General features: G+C 37.3%; 1 long non-coding RNA gene across 1 annotated transcript in view; it reads left to right on the top strand.

Moving 5' to 3' along the window:
- The window catches only part of LOC145673763 (uncharacterized), a 219,771-nt gene extending 215,044 nt beyond the window's left edge, over window positions 1-4,727 (top strand). The window contains exon 3 of the long non-coding RNA XR_014128796.1: window positions 4,612-4,727. This is a non-coding gene — a long non-coding RNA (uncharacterized LOC145673763). The remainder of the gene's footprint in view (window positions 1-4,611) is intronic.
- The last annotated feature ends 8,185 nt before the right edge of the window (window positions 4,728-12,912 follow it).

Raw genomic sequence — 12,912 nt, 5'->3', positions numbered from 1 at the left:
TGATTGACTCTGCTTTTCTCACGTAAAATTGTTTTCTTACGTTATCCCTTCCTCTCTTTCTTCATTATTTTTCTCTCTGTCTCCCTCTGAATGTAAAACTGTTCGCCTACGCCAATGCCTTCCTTCTTTTCCTCATTCTGTTTTACTCTGCTTTTCTCAGATTCTAAAACCGTTCTCTTACATCATCCCTTTCTCTCCTCTCCTCATTGTGTTTTTCTCTGTCTTTCTCAGATTGTAAAACATTTCTCTTACGTCATCCCGTCCCCTTCTTTTCTCATTGTGTTTCTCTCTGATTTTCTCAGATTGTAAAATCTTTCTCTTACGTCATCCCTTCCCCTCCTTTCCTCGTTGTGTTTCTCTCTGTATTTCTCAGATTGTAAAACCGTTCTCTTACGTCATCCCTTCCTCTCCTTTTCTCATTGTGTTTCTCTTTTGCTATTCTCGGACCCCAAAATCATACATTGGCCAAGTGGAAATGATTGTTGCAGATTGCCCAAAATGCTTAGTTGCCCAGTCGATTCACGTATCGATCGTGGACATAAATAATATTTTTTTTCTTCATATGGTTGTTGTAATTATCTTCCTTATCTCCCACTAATTATCCCCACGATCTGACTTTAGGTAAGGCCGCCATGTTGAATAAATACTTAAGAAGAGTCACCTTCATTGGGGTTTTGGCTAATATTTCAAAAAGGACAAAAGTTGGACAGAAAGGGAAACAGATCAATTAGAAAAGAGTAGAAAATTTTGTATCAAACAGAATTCCTTTTTAAATGTGTTTCTCAAAACTCAACATTGTCCAGAAATAATGGCCACTTTTCGATAAATTGTATTTAAGAAATACCTGAGAACTGTCAGATTGATGTCAAAATACTTTTAGGATTAATTGCTATCATTCATTTGTAAATGATGTTTTTTATCACCAAAATTAAATTTTAGGATATTTTTCATTTCTTGGCGATCGGAGAAATGTTCTCCTTCCCTCGAGCTACCTCTATTTCTAAAACTATATTTTGTGTTCTGTCATTTTAAGAAAAATGAAAACTCTAATGCTACTTATATCGTTTGTAAGATTTTAAAAAATATTATCTAAAGTCAAATGATGACCATTAATCGTAAAAGTATTTCAATGTTCCCATCAATCTGACAATTCTCAGTTGTTTTTAATATAATTTTCCCAAATGTAACATCGTTTCTGAAGTTTGGTGAATCTAGGGGAAAGTTTGAAAACTTTATTTGATAGGAAATTTTCTGCTCTTTCGAATTGATACAATTTTTACGAAATTAGCCAAAAATCGCATGAAAGTTACTTTTGTCCGCCATTTTCTAATACGGCAGACTTAGCAAAAGTTGGATCAGTGGGAACTTTTAGTATTTAATAAGGAAGTCAATTACAACAGTCCTTATGAAGGAAGAAAAATTACTAATTATGTTCACGAGTACCATATAAGCGAATTCTAATTCGATTGGTCTTAGATCTCAGAAAGAGCTTCGGACTGGCCATTTATATTAGACGTTGCTGATTGTAGTGGAGGTATTGTATGTAGCTTCTATTCACACCGTTGACTTTGTTAATGTTCTCTGAGAAGTGACAACGCCAGAGATGGAAAGGGGTAAACAACCCTTGGTGGCTCCGCCTTTCCCTCCAGACATGTTCTATTGTAAAATAGATCAAGTAATATATAACTATCCTCTACGGTGGGGCTTCTCAACCTGGGGAAAGTACCTATAAAAGCCCGCGAGAGGAATAGGCCCTACCTGACGGTCGCAAAGGGAGGTGAAAAGATAAGTGTAAATTAGAATCTAGAAGCAATATATATATATTTAATTTCTTGTTTTGATATACATAAACTTAATTCCAAGCTCAGTTATAAAATACAGTGAGGAACATTAAAGAAATATTAAAGAAATTCCGTACACCCTGTACGGAAAGGAAACGAGATTGGAATATTTATCGCTGGAAAACCTTGACATGGTTTAGAAAAGAATAGTTTGCATCATTTATCAGTTTGCATCATAAATAAATTATTATGTTCTCGTCTGCGCGAAAGGAATTAGAATCTCTAAACACTAATTGGCAATAGATGTGCTCTGTTTGTTAATAAGTAAGCAATTGAGAAATAATTTCGTCGATAATTGGAGTTTCATTTCGGATCCTTTGTTATTCTTTGCAGAATTATTTGTGTGTAGGGCTTGGACACATATACAACTCTAAGCTACGGCCACCAATAATTAAAGAGCTTATTATAAACCGTAATTATACTGTCCGACAATTAAGTAATAAGACTGATTTTATTGTGGCCAAACAAAGATAATGTAATAATAGACCCTACCTGTTTATTATTCAAAGTACATCCCTGCTGCGTCAAAAGAACGAGTGGTGCAACCCACCAAGAAGTAGAACGTCCTCTGCAACTCAGTTTGCGATATGTTCCGTAATGCCCTTGTCACAGCTGCTCGGATATCTTCAACATCGTCAAAAAGTTATACTTTTAAAGGTAATTTCAGTTTAAGGAAGAGAAAATAGTCGCAGGGGGACATATCTGGAGAATAGGTAGTTCTACAGCACACACACTTGTGTTTTGACCAAAATTTTCTGAATAAATACTGCCTAGTGAGCGAGTGCATTGTCATGGATAAGGAACCACCTACCTGGGTTAGGGATGCGCACGAGACAAAATTTGTGGCTGTCTCGTCTCGAAAATGCGCTGTAAACATGATGTCTCGACTCGAAAAATGTATATTTCTCTATTGGAAGAGCCGTGTCTCGACTCGAATTTTGTCAGAAAAATCCTGTCTCGACTCGTCTCGTGCGCATCTCTACCTGAGTTTGAGTATTCAGGCCGAACACGACGAATTCTCTTGATGAAGCGTTCCAAAACATTTAAATAAAACTGGGCATTCACTGTGTGACCCTCTGGTACAAATTCATGATGAATGATACCCTTACTGTCGTAGAAACACAGGAGCATTTTCTTCACTTTTGACTTCTGAAGTCGAAGTTTCTCCGTAATCCCGATACACTCTCCGCATCAAATCAATAGTATCTGTGGCACTTTTACCTAGTTTAACACATAATTTGATATTCGCTCTCTACTTCATGCTGCTTGCGTGACAAGGACCTCTCAGTGACTGCTCGTAATGGCGTCGTATTTCCCGTCATGCTTCGTGTGCGACAATGCGGTGTTGCCAGATTGTAGAGGAGGAATTACTCTTTCGAACGCACATATTGGTTTCTGGATTGCATTCACTGTTTGGTCACAATAAAATCAGTCTGATATTTAGTTGTCTGACGGAGTACTTATAGCGCTCGCTAGAAAGATTATGTGATAAAAGGGATCGTGGTGTTAAATATGTTGGGAAAGTCTCCATCGAAAGTTAAATGCATTCTGAATTTTGACCTCGAAATGCCCAACAACCTATTATTAGTTAGTCATTTCTGGTCTACAAAAATCTATTCGATCTCATAGCGACAAGAGTAGCTATGATTTTCTAGTAACTGAGATGTTCTTATGTTTCATTATACAGAGGTTGATTCAGTTATATTAAGCTAAATTCAATGTGCAACTGTACAGCGCATGCGCAACCCATCGCCTTGAGATTGCCACGAGGTAAGCAATAGTATCTCATCAGTCAAGCAGTAAAGCAGTGTTGTCGAGTGTAATCTGATGCCGACAAAACTTAATAGAGCGTGGAGAGGTTCACTGTGACCATTTCCAACTGTTTCTGGATTGCATCCACTGTGACGTTCATGGCGCCGAGCATCGTAGAAATGTATAAATTGCGTAATTTTCATGTAGGTCGTGCCATTGTGAATAATATTATACGGAAATATGCGTCACAGAGTCCTGGACCCACCATATCAACACGAGCAGCTACAACTGTTTCCCGAAAGGCTTCATAACTATAGCCGGTTTCTGATGCAGGGACAAACTTCGTCTCCGAAAGGTGCAGTAAAACGTCAAAATCAGTGCTACGTACTACCGGACTCATGTCCTGACTGAAATGTACCAGCATGTAATCCCAGCATTGTACGGACAAGATGTGAACCAGGTTGAACTGCACCAATACAAGGCATTCAGCCACACGACGAAAACATCGTTGGAATTCTATCGCCATATGGAACAGGAAACTGGAATTGCAGCAATTCCCTTCTCTGACATCCCTGTAAAGAGTCCAGATGCCAGCCCAAAATTTCATTGTGCTTTCGGACTTGTCAAGCGGCGCCTGTCCCATCGTCGAGTCAGCACAGTCTTCCGCCTGTAGAAAGCCAGGAATGGGATGCAATAACCATGGCCCAGGTACAACGCAGTCTCCTACAACGAAAACTTCAATGCCGGGCAATTGTCTAAAGAGGTGGTCTGCAGATTGAATACAACCAGTGGTGAAAACACCGCATTTACTAGGTAAAAAGCACATTATAATTCATATCAATATAACTGAATCAACCTCTGTATTTTAAATAAATTATAGTATTAGTTATAGTATTAGTTATAGTTAATTATAGTATTAGTTATTAATTATAAGTGTAGAGAAAACTAATATTGTTGGTTGGTTGTTTCTTCGTTTTTACACATACTGTAATAATTATTTTTCGGGTTATCTTTCCAGGAAGTCTTTTTTGATTTTGAAGATCCTGCGGTATGGCGCCGTCGCGGCTGACGAGGACATTACAAGAAAGAAGAATAAACTTGAAGAAAAGTATTTTTAATTGAACGTAATAAAACAGAATTAAATGTATAAAATTAATTTTCCTATTATTTATAATGTTCCGAGAGCTCTTTGTTCACTTCGAAAACAAATTTATTAATATAAAGGCAGGTTCTCACTTTACAAGAATCTTGTAGCTGTCATAAAAAAAATCTTGCAATCCTACAATATTTCTCCATGTTAACATAGTCTTGAAAGGAACATGCAACTTTTTTTTTTTTTTTTTTTTCATTTTGCAAGGAGTCAAACCATGTGCAACTTTCTGGGTAGTCTTACTTGCTACCTGCTATCGTCCTTCCACTGACATAAAAAAAAAGAGTTTTGCCGCTTCCGAAACGACGGACTCTTTTGGACAGGGAGAGGAAGCGCGCCAAAATACATGTTTTTAATGGGGAGGTTCACTATTGGTCCACTAGAGTGCAGTGATGCATGGGTGGAGATATCTTTCTTGGTTTCAAAACGTTTTAATGTGTAAACAGTAAATAGAAAGATGCAAGATTTTTTAATGACAGCTACAAGATTCTTGTAAAGTAACAACTTATCTTAAAAGAGTTTGGCCATCAGAAACTTCATTTACTCTGTCCGTACGTGAACCCTTCCGAAAGACACAAAATATCAAGAACAACTTAATGAACCACTATCAATGTAGGCCATGTAGAGAGTCAAAAGCAAGAATGTTATAAAATAGAGAATCTGCTCGTAGGTATCTTCATTCTAAACAACTGAGTATCGGTACGTCTGATTGGCTACTCTAGTTTCCGTTATAAATGTTGACTGAAAGCATTTCGACCTTAGTAGGTGGAGAGGGCGGAGTGAGCGTGGTGAAACTGTGACGTATGGTGACCGGCGCATACCCCGGGGAGGATAAGGGGGAAACGTCCCTCATCTTGGAACTGCGGGGACTGTCCCCCAATAATCAGAATTGAAATGTGTTTTCTAGGAGCAAATGTGATTATTTGTGTCCGACTCCCAGAAAGGAAAGTGAGATGAAATTGATATCCCTTGGCTTGTTTCATTAAAAAAAAAGAATCGTATTTTTTTAATATTTCAAACTGAACTTGGTGTCCTGGTGCATACATGTCACACTAATCTGAATTAATTCCATTCCTGCTACTTGTCATAAATTGTAATAAGTGGCAGAGGAGGATATGTTTCTCTCCTTATGTTGGAAAATTGTCTCAGCTGTAGATAAGGACATAAATCCTGGGGAAATCGGGAGACATGTCCCCCAATATTGGAACTGGGAGAGTCCCCACAATAATCCGATTTGAAAATTGCTTTTTGGGGATAAGTGTGATGATTTGTAATACTGATATGTACCACTACTTCATCTATATCCTCTGATATACAGTATACAATAGGTTCATCTCAGAAATGAGATTCATCTACCGTAATATGAGCTTCCCTTCCCCCAGATCGTATCCTATACCAAAAAGGAGATATTCGCGATAAAAAAAAGGATTTTTAAAAACAAAATCCGTTTTCCCACTTTGAGCGGAAATTTTCCGCATTTGATTCTTTTCATGGAACTTTTACGGACGCAGTTGGAAACACTGCTTTACTTGAATCAAAACGGGGTATGAACCATAATCCTATGATAAATAGTCTTGACACAATAGATCATTGAGTGAAAGTGTACAAAATACCTCAAAAAAGCCATAATTTAAAAGGGTTTATGGTTACATTGCCACTAACATAGCAGAATAACTCAACACTGACAATACGGATAACACACTTCGATGAAAATCAACGAATTCTTCGTTTGTAATTAATAGTCAGGGTCTCTTTAATTATATGTTAGTGGGGCTATAGCCTATGGGTGCCAAATAAGAGGGGTACTGGGTACAAGGACACACAGGTTTTTGTCACTTGGAATTATAATTAATTTAAAAATCTAACATCACGTACGCATTATAAAGAAGTAGCAGGGGAGAGAATGGAACAGGTGACTAGTTTCCGACACATGGATAGTATTATCAGTGGTTGATAGTACGAACAATAAAAGTGAAATAAAAGCAAGGATAGGAAGGGCGAAAGAAGCACTTAGGAGGAAAAATATAGTATATCTTGTGGGACTTTGAATAAAGAGTTGAGAAAAATACAAAATGCTTCGTGAGGAATATTGTACTAGGGCAGGTCTGAAAGTAACGCACATATTTTTTTCTCTCCCCAAGTATTGAAGCTTGAATGGTGAAATTGCACGACGAGAGAGTTTGAAGTTTGCGTTACAGATGATATTTTGTTCTATTGTGCAGCTCTAGCGAGAGAAGCCTGAACTGCGAAACAAACATGGCACACATGCTAGTGTCGTCCACGTGTGAAGAGCAGCGAAGTGTGGTTAGATTTTGGGGGGCCAAAGGGCATACAACGAGTGAAATTCACAGGGTATGCGTGGCGTGTATGGGGACGATTCTATGGACCGTAGCAATGTCTCCAGGTGGTGTGCATTCTTTGAAGAAGGTCGTGAGAACCTTAGCAATACCCCACGCACCGGGCAACCAGTAACTACTTCAACAAATTTGGGTCGGAGGTGCTCGAGCATCCTCCGTACAGTCCGGACCTGGCACCGTCGGACTTTAATCTCTTTGATCCCATGAATAAATTCCTGGCCGGCCAACACTGCAACAGATGTGGAAGTGAAATCAGCAGTCCACAGATAACTATACTCCAACCAAACAGACTTCTATGAACAGGTCATCTTGTAACTGGTACCACGCTGAAAGAAATGTGTTGAGAAACTTTGTGAATATGTAGAAAAGTAGGTCAAAGATTAAGTTCATCTGTGCTTTGTTTGTTTTTTGATACATGTTAAACTTTTTTGAAAAAAAAAAACATATTGTGTGTCACTTTCCAATCTCTCCTGGTATTGTAAAGGGCAAAAATATAGAAATTACGCCAAAAGGCTTAAACAAAATAAACCTGGAAGGTTTCGAAATGTGGGTGTAGAGAAAAACGGAGATAATAAGACGATCATGTACATTAATTTTTCCGCAGTTTTAGGATCATGCAGCGGGCGTTATAAGATTGTGCTGTCAGCATATTCCGTCTGCCTACTACTCCACATAATAAATCTCCAAAGAAAGCTACTTTTGTTGTTGTTTTTTTTTCAACACACAGCTATAACGATTGTTGCTGTCGAGTTCGTTAATGGACTCACCCCGCTGTATCTTCATGGTTAACAGTGACTTTAACGCTGGTTATCCATATCCCTTCCATGGATAATGTAACTCGCGCATGATCCCCTTTATTGTCATTACCACAGTTTTTTTTTTATTTCTCCAATTTTTACTATCATAATTCTTATTATATTCGACATGAGAATGTTCTGAATGAATGGGTTAAATCGAAGAAGGGAATGACAGACGTAGGAGGGATGTGAGAAGACATTTTGTTTTCTGAAAGAGTACAAATGACAGAAGGAAGTGTTTAAGAGGTGATTTCACCAATATTAATCAACATCTATTTCGAAAACGGTTTATATACTAAAACAACGGAAATGAAATGTTTAACATAATTCCAAAATGTTGCTCTTTAGGCAAAACGAAATGGATAATTGGTGAAAGTGAACGATTATGAGAAAAGTATTGAAATGAGAATCTGGGAGGAAAGGAAAAATGAAGGAACCCAGGAGTGAAACGATGTTGCTAACCACAAACTCACGTGATCCGACATCGAACCAGGGACATCTTGCATCTGAAGTGAGCCACCGTGTTCCCATGTGTAGCCTATGGTATTTTTAAATGGTATTTAGTGTATTCCGTTTACAGATGATGTTCTTACAGCGAAAGCTGAAACTAAAATTGACAGAATGTTCAGAGTTTGAGAAAAATCTGCGAAGACTATAGACTGAACCCAATGTTATAGGTCGTCACTACATCTCAGTCATTATTTTCTTTCGTAGGAAAAGTGTGCCTCCATTGAAGACAGAACCGAGAACGTAGGTTGGTTGAGGACTGTCAATACAAGGCTCTTCGTGTTGTCCACGAGAAAAGAAGAAAAATAAGGGCATCTCATATTGTGTTGTCTCGTAAAATTTTAGAACTTTTGTCTCGTCTCAACTCCAGAATAATTTAGTTTTTGTCTCATTTCGATTCTCAGAATTTTTTTCCGTCTCGTCTCGAAATTTTTGTGCCGTCGCTTTGTAAATTTATGTAATATATCTCCGCCCTGATAGTTTTCCCCGAATTTTATTTTCTGCCCACATCACGAGAGGCCCATTTAGGGTATGATATAACAACATTCCAACCAAATTTATTATTGAAAAAAAAATGAGCCCTTTAAGTTTTACAACCCACGGTTATACCGTGTAGGCTAATGAAGATGGTGATGATGAGAAATGGATGGAATGGTGCAATGAAGAAAGTGGAATGAAATGGGAGAACCCGGAAAAATTCACACACATGGTGTTTGTTTGCTATAAAGTTCCACAATGAGGATCCAACCCGTGACGTTGTGTTGATAGGTAGATACCTTACACATATCACTTTGAATATTTTAATAGTGGCAGCGCGTAACTGAAAAATGTCCAAAGATGAGAGAAAGAGAAATATTAATCGATAGCTGTCACTGAGCTGAGAAATACGTAAGGGTAAATCTTCATGTCTAATTTTTGAGAAAATTGCTTTCAAATCTCTTGCAGTCAACAATAATCAGATTAATTACCTGTCATCTGTTAAAGTGAAACTGACACTAAAACATACATTATCAAGCTTTCCTTACAGTCAAAAACTCATTTCAATTAATATTTTTAGAGTCGCAGTTGTTAATTTTTGTGACTCAATAACAAACAAACAAAACACTTAACTGGAAAATGGCCCATTTAATATTAGTAAACAAACCACTATTACTCAAGCTATTTTCAGAAACCCATGTTTGATTTACGGTGTTAGCTCATGTGGTTCGGATCCCACTTTAAGCTATAATTCCACATCCCATATAACCTTGGTGATGTTGCAAGGAGACGAGACAAGAAGAAACTTCAGGTGCAAAGCCACTTCTCGAAAAGATGTGCTTGTCTCGTCTCGAATGGTTCTGTCTCGTCTTATGGCATCATTAGAGCAGCTCGGGCAAACAAAAGAGCTGTTATGCGAAGTGGTTAAAATTACAACTTTCAACGAAATTTGGTTTGATTAACAGAGTACAACACAACATGACTACAATCTTCCAACATCGACTGCTTAGTTTCGACTGAACCAGTAATGAATTACTTCGACAGGAATAAATGTCAATATCGTAGGTACAGTCGAAAGGCAAGCCTCCCCCACGTATTCCCTGAATTTTTTTTTTTTTTTTTTTTTTTTTTTTACAACTTCTGGTGTAGGGTTGCATTGGAGAAAATCTAAGACAACTTTGTTGATAAAGTGTTGTATTCAACGTAAACCGCTACATCTCTGTGTCAATCTCAATCGTGATTCAGTTAAGTTTAGACTCAAGCTCTGGCGGAACAAGTCTGTTTTTACTCAGTGTATATGTTCACCTAGTCTTTATATATTCAGAAATGATTGCAAATTGAATTACGGTATCCTTAGCATTTTGTTTAGATTAGACTTATTATTAACATTTTTTTTCTATGTTGTAAAGCCGTGATAATTTTGTATGTTAGTATGATTTCAAGTAGGAATCTTTAAAAATGATTAGAAATTTTATAAGAGATGAACCGAGACTCCTAAATATGTTTTACTTTTTTTATGAAAATAAATTAGATTTTTTTTGTGTGTTTCTTGAGAAAAAACCGTATTAACAATATCTGTCACATATCGCTTGCTTTTCTTTCTGTGGAAAACTTGCTTTACAGATACCTTTCTGTAATACTTACTTAATACTTACTTTACAATTCGAGACGCACATTTGTTGTACTTAATAAAACATTAAAGGCAAAAACTAAATTTGTTTTACTTTACTTTCATAAGAAAAGTACATTGGAAGTGTCACTTAACAAAGAAATCACTAGAAAAAATAGTCCGAAGGATCCCAAGTCAATATTTGTAATACAGAAGTTGATATCAGTACTTACGGTTTAGAATCCCCCGCTTTTCTAATTTTAAAATATGGCCAGTGTTGGGTAAGTTACTTGTAAAAATGTAACGCGTTACAAGTTACTTTACTTTCTTTTAAACATGTAACACGTTAGTAACGCGTTCCTGGTCCCCCGAAAAGGAACTGTTACTTTACTTCGAAAGTATCGCGTTACTAACGCGTTACTTTTAGGTCCGAAACTTTAAAAATGTGAAAAAAAAGACTTCAATTTTCCGTACTACTAGCCTATTACTATCTCTATTATTACTATTATTATTATTATTATTATTATTATTATTATTATTATTATTATTATTATTATTATTATTATTATTATTATTATTATTATTATTATTATTACTATTATTTATAACAACACTGTATATAAAAATGAAAGATAGGCGGTTTGTATTTGAATACTAAAAATCTAGTTGATTGCCAACCTTGGTAGTCGTGAAGTCTAGGAGTCAAGGACATTGTTCACGAGCTCCTGAATTTGGGTTGAGGATCTAGGTTGAATTTTCGGGCTCGAGCAAATACTGTTAGAAGTTATAAGGCACTGGCCAAATATCTACAAAACTGCTCGGCCCGGGTTTAGAATTGTCAACGACTCGAGCAGCTCGGCTCACAGCTCATTCACTATCGACCCGAAACGAAAAGTGGGCCGAGCCAACAACTCACCCAACCGACTCGACTAGAGCCCTCGGCTCAGTTGAGCCGAACCGTGCAGATGGCTCATCCCTACCAAGCCAGCTCGAGCCGATGTTCACCCCAAGTGAGCCGGCTCGAGCCATCTTCTGAGTTGAGCCGAGCCGAGCTGAGTTTGTTATAAAAATCTCTTGTGGTCTCGCTATCGAGACGAGACGAGATGCGAGCAGTGTCTCCTCTCGTGAGGAACACTAAAAGTATTCCATATTATTGTTTAGCTTACATTTCTCATGGCTTCCGTTTTCCAGTGTAATCAGGCCATGATTTCAAGACGAGTTAAAACAAACGAGCCATTTATAAATCTCAAGTCGACTCGAAACGACGCGAAAAACTGAATCGGCTCGGAACTCGAGTCGAGAATATTACCTTTGACTTGACTCGAAACTCGACTTGAATTCAAGTCGAGTCGAGTTTTAGCTTGACTCGTGCTCATCCCTATGCGTTAGAAAAAATGGTTGCTAATTATTATTATGCTAAACTATTTATATAATAATAACAATGTTGTTATGTAAAATTAAAAGTACAGAATATAGAGAGTCATTACATTACAACTAATAAAATGAGAACACATGAACTGGGAGGGAATCAAAACTTGCTAGTAACAATAAAATCGATACATGCTCTCTAAAGCTAGTTTCAAATTCTATAATCAACGGGACTCTAGGATAAGCAAACTGATCTGAAAGAACTTCAATATTACATACCATCAGCAAACTATTTTCTAGTAATAAAGTAGGCCTCATCATCAGAACACAGTTTACTCATGTTAACTCCTTACTGTAAATCGTTAATTATGGCACCCTATTGTTGATAAATATTTTCCGCCGGGACACATCAGACACTTTACTTTTAAATTCCGTCCACCATCATCCTCAGCTCTTAAGAAAAAAATTCTTTCAAATGTTCGAACTGTAAAATATTTTCGTTCTACATCTTTATAAAAACAACACCAATCAAAGTAAAATAGACTACCGGTATCATTGCACTCCTAGTTCACTCACTGAATGTATTGACTTGGAGCTGTCAAAATCTACGACAAAATCTTCCAGGTGCTTGCAATCAGTACACGTGATTTCCCTAACGCTGTCCTCATCTTCAAAAAACAGCACTACGAACTTATCTGTTTCTCTGTGTGTCTGTGACTGTCGGTCACTGACATACGTAGTTCATGATCGATTGTTTCATTCTGAGAAATTCACTTATAGGAAAGAAACATTTGTTTCCCAAAAAAATATACATATATTGTAGTTACTCATCCGAAATGTAACGCGAGAAAAGTAACGCAAACTAGGAACGTTATTTAAAAATTTGTAACGCGTTACCGTTACAGTTACTTTGGAAAAAAATGTAACGCGTTACTAGGAAACGTTACTTAAAAAGTAACTCGTTACTAGTAACGCGTTACTTGCGTTACGTTACTTCCCAAGAATGGTTAGGTCGGTCTCCATACTACGTCAGGCGCAGTGGAACAGCAGTGTC

The sequence above is a fragment of the Thermobia domestica genome, chromosome 17 (genome assembly GCF_964235325.1).
Source record: "Thermobia domestica chromosome 17, izTheDome1.hap1.1, whole genome shotgun sequence".
Taxonomy (NCBI): Eukaryota; Metazoa; Arthropoda; class Insecta; order Zygentoma; family Lepismatidae; genus Thermobia; species Thermobia domestica.
The sequence above is the reverse complement of the archived record's forward strand: the minus strand, read 5'-3'. Positions and strand labels throughout refer to the sequence as shown.